This window comes from Plecotus auritus (genome assembly GCF_963455305.1).
Source record: "Plecotus auritus genome assembly, chromosome: 4".
NCBI classification, from domain to species: Eukaryota; Metazoa; Chordata; class Mammalia; order Chiroptera; family Vespertilionidae; genus Plecotus; species Plecotus auritus.
In genome coordinates this window covers 172,745,395-172,757,687 of record NC_137775.1, presented here as the reverse complement: position 1 = coordinate 172,757,687, position 12,293 = coordinate 172,745,395, and the positions used below count along the sequence as shown (strand labels likewise).

Below are 12,293 nucleotides of genomic sequence, written 5' to 3'. Positions count from 1 at the left end.
AATGTCCCTTTTAATCAGTGCTGTCCCCCTTTCTTTCCTTTTGCTTCTCATAGATCCTCTCATCACCTGCTCTCAGGTTACCAAGTTCGAATGTAGAAACAGAGTGTGCAGCTATTATACAGCCTCTAGAAGTGGGTGAAGCAGGTGATTGATGAACAATGAGCCATCAAGGACTATAGTTAGTAAGAGAGAGGAGACAGGTATCAGGTTTCCCGTCCGAGCGGAAATATATCCTGAATGGCAGTAATTGCTCTGAATGAAGCTTAATGTCCCAACAATAGCCACTCATACCTGCATCGGCTCCTGCCTTGTCTCCTAAGGGGTCTGGCAGTTCAATAGCTGGAAAGCACTGTCTCCCTGTCTCATTATTCTCTGAGCTGCATGCACTGGCGATGGTAGCAACGGCAGCCAGAGCTAGGCAGGGCTGTGACAGCCGCGCAGATTGCCTCCTCCTCGACACACACACACACACACACACACACACACACGCACTCACTCCCCAGATTTCCAATATCAGAGCGTCTCGATGTAAATCAAGGACTCAAAGCGACGCGAGAACGGCATTAGTCACGGACAACAGGTATTTCATCTCTGGCAAATGCAGTTTCCTTGTGATGCTTTTTGGTACGGATAATACCGGAATCCTCCGCGGAACTAGCTCGAGTGGGAGACTGGAGGTGGCCGCGGGAGCAGGGAAGTGGGAGGAGTGAGCGGTGCGGAAGGAGGCGGGGGTGCGGGGGGGATGTCAAAGATGACTTTCAGGCTCCGCTGCTTCCGAGTTGCAAATATTCGGGGGCTGGCAGCAGCCGGCAGCCTGGGCTGTTGTTGACTGGAAGCGGATTTCCATCTTCTCCGACACTAGTTAGCATGGGCCGTGTGATCTGGGAGGGGGCGGGAGGGAGGAGGAGATGCTGCGAGCAGAGTTCTTGAAGCGCCACTCCTCTGGGGACGCGGAGCGGCGAGGGAGCTCGTGCGGAGCCGAGCGTGTCCGTGGGAAGGAGCCCGGGAGCTGGCTGGTCCCAGCGCCTCTCCGGAGAAGCAGTTTTTGCGATGCGCCCAGCCTTCGCCTGCATCACGCTGCAGTAAGTTCAACTCGACATGGTTAGCAGTTTGAGTGGCTTCTGGGTAGGCGGTGCGGGGGAAGGGAAGCCGAGAAGAAATGGCCAGGAAAGTTAGAAGAGCAGGGCTTGGGTTCCCCAGGAGATGGTACGTGGGTTTGCCTGCCGGACTCTCGCCCTGGTTGTGCTGCCATCGGAGACTCCGTGATGGGCAGAGCGGCGCTGGTTGGCGAGCTGTGCAAAGCCCCCTGTCCATGGTGATTTGAGGCCACTAAGCTGGCATTGCGCTGTGGATTGCCTGGCAGGAGCGGTCTCGTGAAAGTTACTAGTGGGTGGAAGTTGCCTTTCCAGAGGAAATTCGCCAAGAGGCTGGCCGGCCTTGGCTCTCAAATGGCTACGTTGTTAATTGTTAGAAGTTTCCTTGCCGACTGATTCCTCCTCTGTAAAATAAAGAAGCCATCCAACAAAGACCGAAAGTCTTAGATTTACTTTATTGAATCAAAATGAAACGTGAAGTAGGTCTCTAGATAACTGCTAGGCAACAGCCTAGGCGACACTGATGATATGATAAACATGCAGTTACTCTTTGGTGGGTGGACCGTGCAGGGCTCCCCTGATTTCTCATTACTACAATAATTTCCTCTCCTTGCTAAATGGTCCCTTCCTTGTGACTTCGAAGTGGTGGTTTTAACCGACGACTTTATTCTTAGAACTAAGCAGCATTGTGTCCACTGGGAAAAAAAAAAAAAAAAAAAGAAACGAAGGCTTTAAAAACTTTTAAAAAACAACTTCAACTGGTTGCCCAAGCTGCAGATAACCAACTCTTCTAAAAGAAGGTAAAAATAGGTCAGCCAGGGCCAGCCCCATTGTAAAGCAAATGTGAATGCCAGCAAAGCACTAAGGGTCTTTTCTATCAGGAAAACCATAAATAATGATTTTAAAAAACTTGGAGTGTCTAATCAGTCCTCTTTTACACCGACCAGATTTTAATAATGAAGAAAAATTAAAAGAATTCCTCAAGCAGAAAGGCTATATTATGGAAAACTATTTGAGTTGTAGGATCATTGAGGAAATTACTGTATTATTATAGTCTTCTCCAAGAAAGATTAAGGAAAAAAGGAAAACAGGTTATCCAAACTAGTACCCAGAGTTTTAAGCTGGTTACTTAAACATGCTGCCAAAAATTCTGTAGGATAAAGGGGTATCAAAACTTAGGAAATAACTATTGTGAAAGCAAAGTATGTACTTCTGAAGTTCTCCGTCAATAGAAAAGAGGAAACTAAGGATCACTCTTCTCCTATTATTTTTGTTTTAAATTGTGTTACCCTTTTTTCTAACCTACTTAATTTTCATTATTTTAATAAAAATAATATATCCTGAATGTAATGCATTACTTTGCCTACTCATGTCGGGTATCTCCAGATATAACATTTCCGCCATTGTTGAAATATCCAATTTGTTAGAGGCAATTCATCCCACATAAACACATAATTTCTCAGTGCAAAAACTCTACATGTGCATTTGTAAGTCACTGAGTAAAACGTATTTTAGGGGATATATTTGTTATGATAGTGCATGTATGAGGACAGCTAAAACTTTTAGACAGCAATAAAAAAAAGTAAATATCTATATAAAAACTCAAAGAATATAGCTGGAGCGAGTTGCAGGCAGTTCCCCCTGATACCCTAGAACAGATCACTACCTGCACCTTGAGTATTTAGCTAAAGAGAAGAAAAATCATGTTGAGAGCATGATTGGAATTGACAGGAATTTGGTTTGAATAGGAATTTATCAGAACTTCTTTAAGATAGAGACTTAGGTAGGTGGGGTTTGAGTTTTGGGACTAACTTTGCTTCATATTTTGGTTCTTTTAATGGTAGGCAAACCTCATGTCATGTCTGAGAAGATTTTCAAACCCATTTTTGAAATGAAACAATTATTTTAAGGTTTAAACCACTGGTAAGGTTTGCTGGGTAGTGTCTGAATTGGACAAGTATTTTATGATTCCTGGTTTTCCTTGCACACTACTGAAAGAAGGAATATGTACTTGTAGCCAGACAAGCCAGAATGAGATAATTTCTGGTCCCTCAATCTAATTCTGCCTACTAATAATGACGATGATGCTGAGATAGACACTTGAAATGACATTGTAAGTATATCCTACCTAAATGCTTCTCCTCCTGGCTGACTTCAGAAACAGAACTGCACTTATGTATGCATGCTACTTTGCAGTATCCTTTTAAAAGTAATACCTCTTAGCCGAGGAGCACTTGCCTGGAGTAAGCTGCAGGCAAAATTTTAAAGAAGCCACTTCCAATTGCCCCCTTCCCATCTCTGGCATTTTCTCTCTCTTGCAAAACACCAACACAAAATCTTACCTCAAGTGAGAATCCCGTGCACTTACTCACTCTTGGGTATTAACTATGAAGTAGATTCAACTCCTTGATAGCTCCTGGGGTTATTTGCTTGTATGATTTACCACCCAAATGCATGCATAGTTCCCAGTTATTGGGAGTGCACTCTTGGCTGGTACTGGGTTAAATACTTTGAATGTCTTGTCCTGTATGGGATAACAGCTGCAAGAGGAAGATGCCTTTCTCTCTCATTCATAAACTCAACCCCAAAGGGAATAAGCAAACTGCCTAAAGCAACATGTCTAGTAAATGGTGGCCTGGGATTAGCCCCTAGGTGTAACTAGGCTAACACTTTGCCACCTCATTTTGTTATAGATCAAGTACAGGGAGTTTATTGTTCAGGGAGTTTATTGTTGAGAGTGCTTGAGAAATCATACCTGTCTGGGCAGAATTCACTGCTCTATTGATACCCAAGATTAGATCTACCTAAATTAGAACCTAAATTGACCCCCAAACTTGGCATACTCAACCATTCCAATTTTAGTGCTTTGCTCTGGCTTCATGAACTGTGGAAATAAAGCTGGGACATCTTTGCCGAGAAAGATGATGGGAGTTAGTATGGGAGAAGAGGAGCTGGAAGATCCAAACACCAAGAGGGATGAAAGGAAAAAAGGGATCACATGGTGGGAGGCTGGTTTGAGACCTTGCCTAGATTCTGTGTCCTGTGGGAGTCCTAAAAACAAACGCTTTGGGCTGTGTGTGATTTTTAATGACACAGATGTAGCATAGACTCAAAACATCTCTTTAAATAGTTGTAAGGTCTGATTATGGAAATTAGATTGGTCTTGTCTTCAGATGATCTTTACGTATTTTTTTAAAAGAGTAAAAATAATGATTCAAAGGAAAGTAGGGGAGAAAGGCCAGATGATGACTGAAGAGGTAAAACAGTGCATGAAAATATCACTGTTTCTTGCATAATCACTTTAGAAAATTTGCCAGTTAAAAAAAAAAAGACATCTTTAACTGATGGGGATAAAAGCAAAATGGTTCATTTAGGTAAAATTTGAAGTGTTAAGGACAATAACATGATTACTGTCACTTGTCTTTATATCATAGAAGACAGGCACTAACATGGAATAAAATTTAAAAAAAAAGTAATGGGCGTAAAGCCAAACAATTTAAGATTGGTCTTTCTCAGCATACTAAATTTAAACAGCTGCAATTCTTTTTAAAGTATTATCTGAGTCAACAATTTGAAATGAAGGATTTACTTTTTCACAGAGAATCTATATTATATTGTAAGTTTGAAACAAGATGCATTTGACTCAGTTGTTTTGTATTGGCATTATGCCAATCAGTACAGTTCAAAAAGCACAAAAGCTGTTACATCCCAAATCAGAGTATGAATACACACACACACACACACACACACACACACACACACACACACACACATATATATATATGTATACACACTCCATAAGGAAGTTGATGATACTGAACTATTGCCATATATATATATATATATATATATATATATATATATATATATATATATATATATAATTTATTCTATCTAATAAAAGAGTAATATGCAAATTAACCATCACTCTGCTACACCCACAAGCCATGCCCACCAGCCAATCAGGAGCGAGTATGCAAATTAACCCAACCAAGATGGCTGCGGCCACGGAGCTAGCAGGAGGCTTGGGTTTCCCAGTAATGGAGGAAGCCAAGCTTTCCACACACCCTGGTGGGCCCAGGCCTCCATTCAAGGCTACAAAGTTTTAATTATAGAAGATAAGTAAATCCCAACAAAAATGGCAGCAGCCATGTAGCTGGAGAGAGCAGGAGGCTTGGGTTGCCCCTGCAATGGAGGAAGCCAAGCTTCTGCAGCCCTGGCCTGCCTTGGCCTCCGCTTAAGGCTACAAAGTTTCAATTATAGCAGATAAATAAATCCCAACAAAAATGGCTGCGGCCATGGAGCAAGCAGGAAGCTTGGCTCTGCAAAAGGCTACAAAGTTTCAATTATAGAAGATAATTAAATCCCAGATCCCAGGGCCTCTGCTTGGGTCGCCAGGGGGCATGGCAGGCCTGCAAACCACCACAGGCCCCTCGCCCAGGCCGCCCCACACCCCAAGGGAACCCCCACGCTGATCCGGGACACCCTTCAGGGCAAACCAGCTGGCCCCCACCCGTGCACCAGGCCTCTACCCTATCTAATAAAAGAGTAATATACAAATTTACCATCACTCCAACACACAAAATGGCTGCCCCCATGTGGACACAAGATGGCTGCCACAAGATGGCCAGCAGGGGAGGACAGTTGTGAGGGACCAGGCCTGCAAGGGAGGGCAGTTGTGGGTGATCAGGCCAGCAGGGGAGGGCAGTTGGGAGGGACCAGGCCTTCAAGGGAGGGCAGTTGTGGGTGATCAGGCCAGCAGGGGAGGGCAGTTGGGGGCAATCAAGCCTGCAGGGGAGGGCAGTTAAGGGTGACCAGGCTGGCAGAGGTGGGAAGTTTGGGGCAACTAGGCCTGCAGGGGAGGGCAGTTAGGGGTGACCAGACCTGCAGGGGAGGGCAGTTGAGGGCAATCAGGCTGGCAGGGGAGCAGTTAGTCATCAATCAGGCTGGGAGGGAAGTGGTTAGGGGGTGATCAGGCTGGCAGGCAGAAGCAGTTAGGGGCAATCAGGAAGGCAGGCAGGCAAAGAATTGGGAGCCAGCAGTCCTGGATTGTGAGAGGGATGTTCGACTGCCCGTTTAGGCCTGATCCCCGGGATTGGGCCTAAAGGGGCAGTCGGACATTTCTTGAGGGGTCCCAGATTGGAGAGGGTGCAGGCTGGGCTGAGGGACACACCCCCCCCCGTGCACGAATTTCGTGCACCGTGCCTCTAGTATATATATATATTTGAAAATACAATCACATTGTTATGACACTACAGGTTAAGGTTAGGAATAGAGATGATTTTTGAATATGGGTCTTCATCTCTCTTCTTTTTTAAAAATATTTTTATTGATTTTTTTTTTTTTTTTTTTTAGAGAGAGGAAGGGAGAGGGAGAGAGAGAAACATTGATGTGAGAATAAAATATCTATTGCCTTCCTCCTGCACACCCCCTACTGGGGATGGAGCCTGCAACCCTGGCATGTGCCCTGACCTGGAATTGAACTGGCAATCTTGTGGTGCACAGGACAATGCCCAACCAACTATGCCTCACCGGCCAGAGCTCTCTTCTGGCTGTTTAAAAATAATGACAGGAACTTTTATTAAGTACTTAGTACATACTCATTGCTTGTATAAGCATCTTGCACATTTAATCTTGAAAATACACGTATCATCCTCATTCCTATTTTACAAAAGAGTAAACAGCGTTAAATAACTTACAGTTAGAAATGAGTCAGGATAAAGTTGGGGTATGAATCAGACAGTCTGGCTCTAGAACCCATGCTTTGAGTGGTTCAAAGTCCACTCACTGTTAACTATCACTGGTTTGTTATAGCCCTCTATAGTTCATGTTGTTTGTTCACCTTTTTAAAAAATGTGTTTCATTGATTTTTAGAGAGAGAGAGAGGAAAATAGAGGGAGAGAGAGAGAGAAACATGGATGAGAGGGAAACGTCAACCAGTATTTTATTGGTCGCCTGCCTCCTTTATCCCCCCTGCTGTGGGATTGAGCCCTAAGCCCAGGCATGTGCCCTGACCGGGAATTGAACCCATGGGCCTCCTGGTGCGTAGATCCCCACTCAGCTACTGAGTCACTCCAGTTTGTTCACCTCCTTTGTCTCCACTTACAGCTGTCTCTTTAATTTCTTTCTTGACTCCCAAGTTCCTCTGCCCTCACTTCATTAGTGTTTTACCTGATGTGTCTTTATCCCTTAAGCTTCAGGACCTTCTCAGATCCTATTTGGGATCTACCACTGGTCCAGCTGTCCTCTGTGCTTCCACTGAAACTTATGTAGGCCTTTATTATGTGTATGCCACAGAGGGATGGAATACTCTGGTTTCTACATTTGGGGAAGGAAACCAAACTTGATTTATCTTTGAAACATTAGTGCTGAGCATAGTTTCTAATACAATATTGGAGATGAGTACACACTTCTTTTTATTTCTTTTAAATATGCTTTCATTGATTTTAGAGAGAGAAGAAGAGAGAGGGAGAGAGATAGAAACATCAATTGGCTGCCTCCTATATGCCTTGTACTGGGGATTGAGCCCACAACCCAGGCATATGCCCTGACTGGGAATTGAATGGCATACCTCTTGGTGTATGCGTGGACACTGAATCACTGAGCCACACAGGCTGGACAGCAAACGCTTGTTTTATAAACTGAATTCAAAGCTCTAGTTTAATTCCCTGAAGAGATAGGTAGTTCCACTATCACAGTCTTTAGCCCCCAAATGTTATAGAATGGTCTTTTAAATGCATTTCCAAGGTCTGAGGCAGATAGTATATTTTAATTAGTTGAACTTATAATTAGTATAAAATTACTCAAAGGACATTTACCATCCTCTATAATAGGGGTGGGGAATGTTTTTTTTTTTTTTTCTGCCAAGGGCCATTTGGATATTTATAACATCATTCACAGGCCATATATAATTACACAAGTATCAACTTAAAAATTAGCCTGCTATATTTGCCCAAACATTTAATTAACTCACTGCTAATGCCCTGACAGGGCCAGACCAAATGATTTCGCTGGCCCTATACGGCCCGTGGGCTGGATGTTCCCCATCCCTGCTTGATAGTATTGAATATTTAAAATATAGGGCACAATATTTGGGAATATGACAGTTGGCATATTTATTTCTAGATCACATTATTGAAAATTTTAATGATAACTAATTTCTGGTACTAATGTGTCTTTGGTGGGAGGAACAAATATTAGAATAAGTGGTTCATAAAAGATGTTTTTCTCTTATGGGAAAATAGAGTGAAGTTGTAAAATGATGCTTTTTAAAAATTGTTTTTTAAGCTCTTGTTTCCTTTGAGGAAGAATCTTGAGAAGATTTTGATTCAGTTGTAGCTGACAAATACTGAGTCATATCTGTAAGCAGACATTAGAAACTTGATACCACTAAAGAAAAAGGTAGAAATGGGGAGTGGTAGGAAAATCAATCCTTATTTCCCCTCCCCCAAAGAAGCATTTTCAATTTATGGGATAATTTGGATTTTACTTTTTAATGATTGTGTAAATTTCTTTCATTTAATATTTAATTATTATAACAATGTTAACTGAATGGACATCACATATGACTTTCCAAATATAATGTTTTTTATTAAAAGTATCATCTTGGATCAATCAACTCTATTCTCTTTCTAATCTATAAGAATCAAGTATTCAATTTTAAACCAATGGAATAACAGAAGAGATTAGAAGTGTTATAACTATTTAAAATCTCTTTGGAGTTTCTTAAACATAGTAATTTCAGAATGAGGTAGCTTGGCCTTCTTTTAAAATAGAATTTATTTTCTTTTAAAGGGTCTTGGCTTATATGATGTTTGATTACTCATGATGATGGAATTGTGGATTAAGGTGTGGAGATATTGACTCCATGTATAATTTCTCAATATGCAAAGATGCTCATTTGAATTTCATCATTCCCTTCTTAGGCTCTGTAATATAGGGGTTAAAACTTATTTTTTGCATTCAAATTGCCTGACCTTACATATTTACTACTTGGATGACCTTGAACAAATAAATTTTATGCTTTACATTTCTCTTTGTAAAACAGGGATAATGAAAATGATATCCAATTCGCAGAATTACACGATTTAATAGCATATAAGGGGCTTTGAGCAGAAAGCACATGAATACTCAAAAATCTTTACAATTTGCCTTGGCCAGTGTGGTTCAGTTGGTTGAGCATTGTTCCATGCACCAAAAGGGGCTGGTTTAATTTCTGGTCAGGGCACATGCCCCAATTGTGGGCTTGATCCCACAGTAGGGGGCGTGCAGGAGGCAGCCCACCCATGTTTCACTCTCACATTGATGTTTCTCTCTCCCTCTTTCTCTGTCTGTCTCTCTTTCTCTCTCTCTCTCTTTCTCCTTTCCTCTCTGTGAGTGTAATAAAAACATATTTTAAAAATATTTTCAATTTATTATTTTCTATTTACTTGGGATTTTGTCTCAAGTACAAAATAAAGTATCAATAGCAAAGAAGATATTCTAAATTAAATCTAAAAGCAGTTTTAATTTTAGTTTTATAATTAATAAATATTTATGAGTCTCATAAAACCTATTAAATATTGTAATAAACAGCCTACTTATATAGGGTCTTCTTTACTTTTCCCAAAAGGATTTTATTGAACTATAAAAAATGATAACTTTTAATGAAGATAAATTAGATAACACATGTAAACACCCTCAAGAGAGTTGCTGAAGCCCAAGGAACCCTCAGAAATTCATTTTCTTCCCCTTTCCTAAAACCATAATGAAAGTTCTTTCATTCTCTTCCTCCGACACTTTTAAAACAGTCACAGCTATTATCCACTTAATAGCACAAAATAATATTCTGTTTTTATCTCTATTGACTACTCTGCTATTTGTACCTAAGCACCCGGGGGAAATGTGACCTCTTAGGGGAGGAACTCTATGATGACATCAACCACTCCTTTTGAAATAGCTGAACTGGAAAGGAGGGAGAAATAGAGGTGCTGTGGGAAAGCATTGCAGGGTCCTTGACCTGAAAACAGAACTTTAGGCTGAAAAGATGCATTTGTACTTGATTCAGCAACTTGTTTTGCTGAGACAGAATGTTAGGAAATGTTTCTTTCTGGGCTTTTGACCAAGGAATCCCTTTGCTGGGTCCTTAATGAGAGGAAGTTAGGGCTAGGGAATTCTGGTTGCCTGCCTCTCACAGCAAGTATTTTAGAGATGGTAAGTAACACTCAGCTACTTCTGGGGAGTCTGAGCTTTACATAAGTAGACAGAGTTATTAAACACCATCACCTTAAGTAACAGAATTGTGAACACCATGACCCCATATCCTATTCCATCCTTCAGACATCGATGGGTAAAATAACAGACAAATACCCACAGTACTGAAGGGACTTCAGTGAAAGAGAAATACAGAAGCAAATACTCCAAAAAAAAAAAAAAAAAGGCAAGTACCTGATTTATTTTGTTATAATAAGTGCGATGAAAGAAAAAAGCTGAAATCGCCGTGAAACCCTACCACCCTCCTGTTATGCATTATTATTATTATTATCATTATTAAAGTTTCTGGTGTTGATGCTGAGAAGAGGATTATACAGGAGAACTAATCCTTAAAATCAAGACAGTTGAACTCAGAGTGAATCAGAATTTTAGAATTACGGAGCAAAGCATTTTCATTCAGTCAAAAACATGACTCCCACATTCTTTTTTTCCTTTACCTTTATATTATAAGATTATTCAGCTTGTGGCAGCTTTAAAGATTAGGAAGATGCAAGTACTTAATGTTGCTTAGTAACTTCTCTTGCCTGTCATTTTGGGCAGCACACAAACAACTTGTAACTTCCCCACGCTTGCCCCAAATTACTAGACTCGGGAAAGAACGCACAGGCTGGTGAGTCACTTTGCTATCCTGTTGTTCTTAATAAGAGTTCTGATTACCAGGATGGGTGCTTTATTGCTCCATGATGTTATTGGCCACGCCACGTGTCAGAAATTTCTGTTTGCCAAATAGAGGTTCCCTTGCTGTCACACATGGAAGAAAGCACAGCACGAAAGCCATTCAGGGGAGGACTATTGTTCTGTTTTGGGTCCCTGGTTTCGAATGTACTCCAAATTCTACTGTAAAACAGTGTGAAAGTGATGCGGTGAGGTTTTTGAGCTTCATTCAGGCCACCTGCATAACAGCTTGGTGGTGCATTTGGTGTTTTTGTAAATATATGAGCTTTCTAAGAGCACTTTAAAAAAAAAATGAGAACAATGTAGCTGTGATAATATTGTGATTCTTTATGGTTAGGCAATGTTCTTTAATTCTTGAAATTAGTAAAAAAGAATAATAGTAAAAAAGAAACAATAAGGGTATTGTTTGATGTATATATCAATAATATGGCAGTTCTATATTGATCAAAATTTCTTCTTGAGTAAGTGTTAAAGAAAGCCATGTTGAAGGAACTAGCAGCTATAACCTACCACTGGGAACATCCTGGATGGAGAGAATGTGCTTGGTCTCTGGTTCTTTAACATCTGTTTTGCTGATCCTAATGAGTTAGAACCCAAACTATGTTAAGACATATGGAAACATTGTTTGAGGAATGCTAATAATCGGTGTTAAAAAAAGACAAGGGAAAGAAACCTTTTCTTATCTAAACATTAAACAAAGTTAAATAGTTTTCTATTTTAAGGATTTCTTATAGTTCCTCAGATGTAAGTGTGTGCTGGAATCTCCAGGAGTGGGATTTAGCCTGAACTTCCCTGATCTTATTTAATCACAGAATCTGTCCTCCTGGGAGCGACTAGTACTTTTTCTTTGAAAACCCTACAATACAATTTAGTGGCCTATCAGCATTCAATTATTCATTTAAAAATTTTTGAGCACCTATGGTACATCTGAGTAGTAGGTTCTGGGAAGGAAATTTTGACTAGAACGTGTGGCACTGACATGTTCTAGTCCTAAATTAGGGGCTTGGAAGAAATACATGGATATAGAAATGTAACATCATGGGCTACATGCAGCAATAGAAGTAGGTACATCATAGGATGCTGTAGGAGAGTAAGAGATTAAGAAATTAATTACAGATAATTTAGAATTTGAGCTGGGTCTTGAGGGAAAGGAATATAAAAAATAAAGACAATAAACTAACTTACAAAGATGTGTAGAGATCATTATTCTTTTACCCTATTATAAAAGTCAGTACTCCTTTCATTCATACAAGCATAACTCTTGAATAAACA

At 40.7% G+C, this 12,293-nt stretch overlaps 1 protein-coding gene across 3 annotated transcripts in view; it reads left to right on the top strand.

Annotated features, from left to right (window-relative positions):
- The first annotated feature begins 466 nt into the window (after positions 1–466).
- Positions 467–12,293, top strand: part of DGKB (diacylglycerol kinase beta) — a 554,780-nt gene continuing 542,953 nt past the window's right edge. Inside the window, exon 1 of one of the 3 annotated variants that reach the window (XM_080663708.1) lies at positions 467–580. The gene's annotated coding sequence lies outside the window, so the exon portion shown is untranslated. Of the gene's footprint in view, positions 1,083–12,293 lie in introns of all 3 variants that reach the window. The other 2 variants (XM_080663707.1, XM_080663710.1) reach the window with 2 other exon arrangements.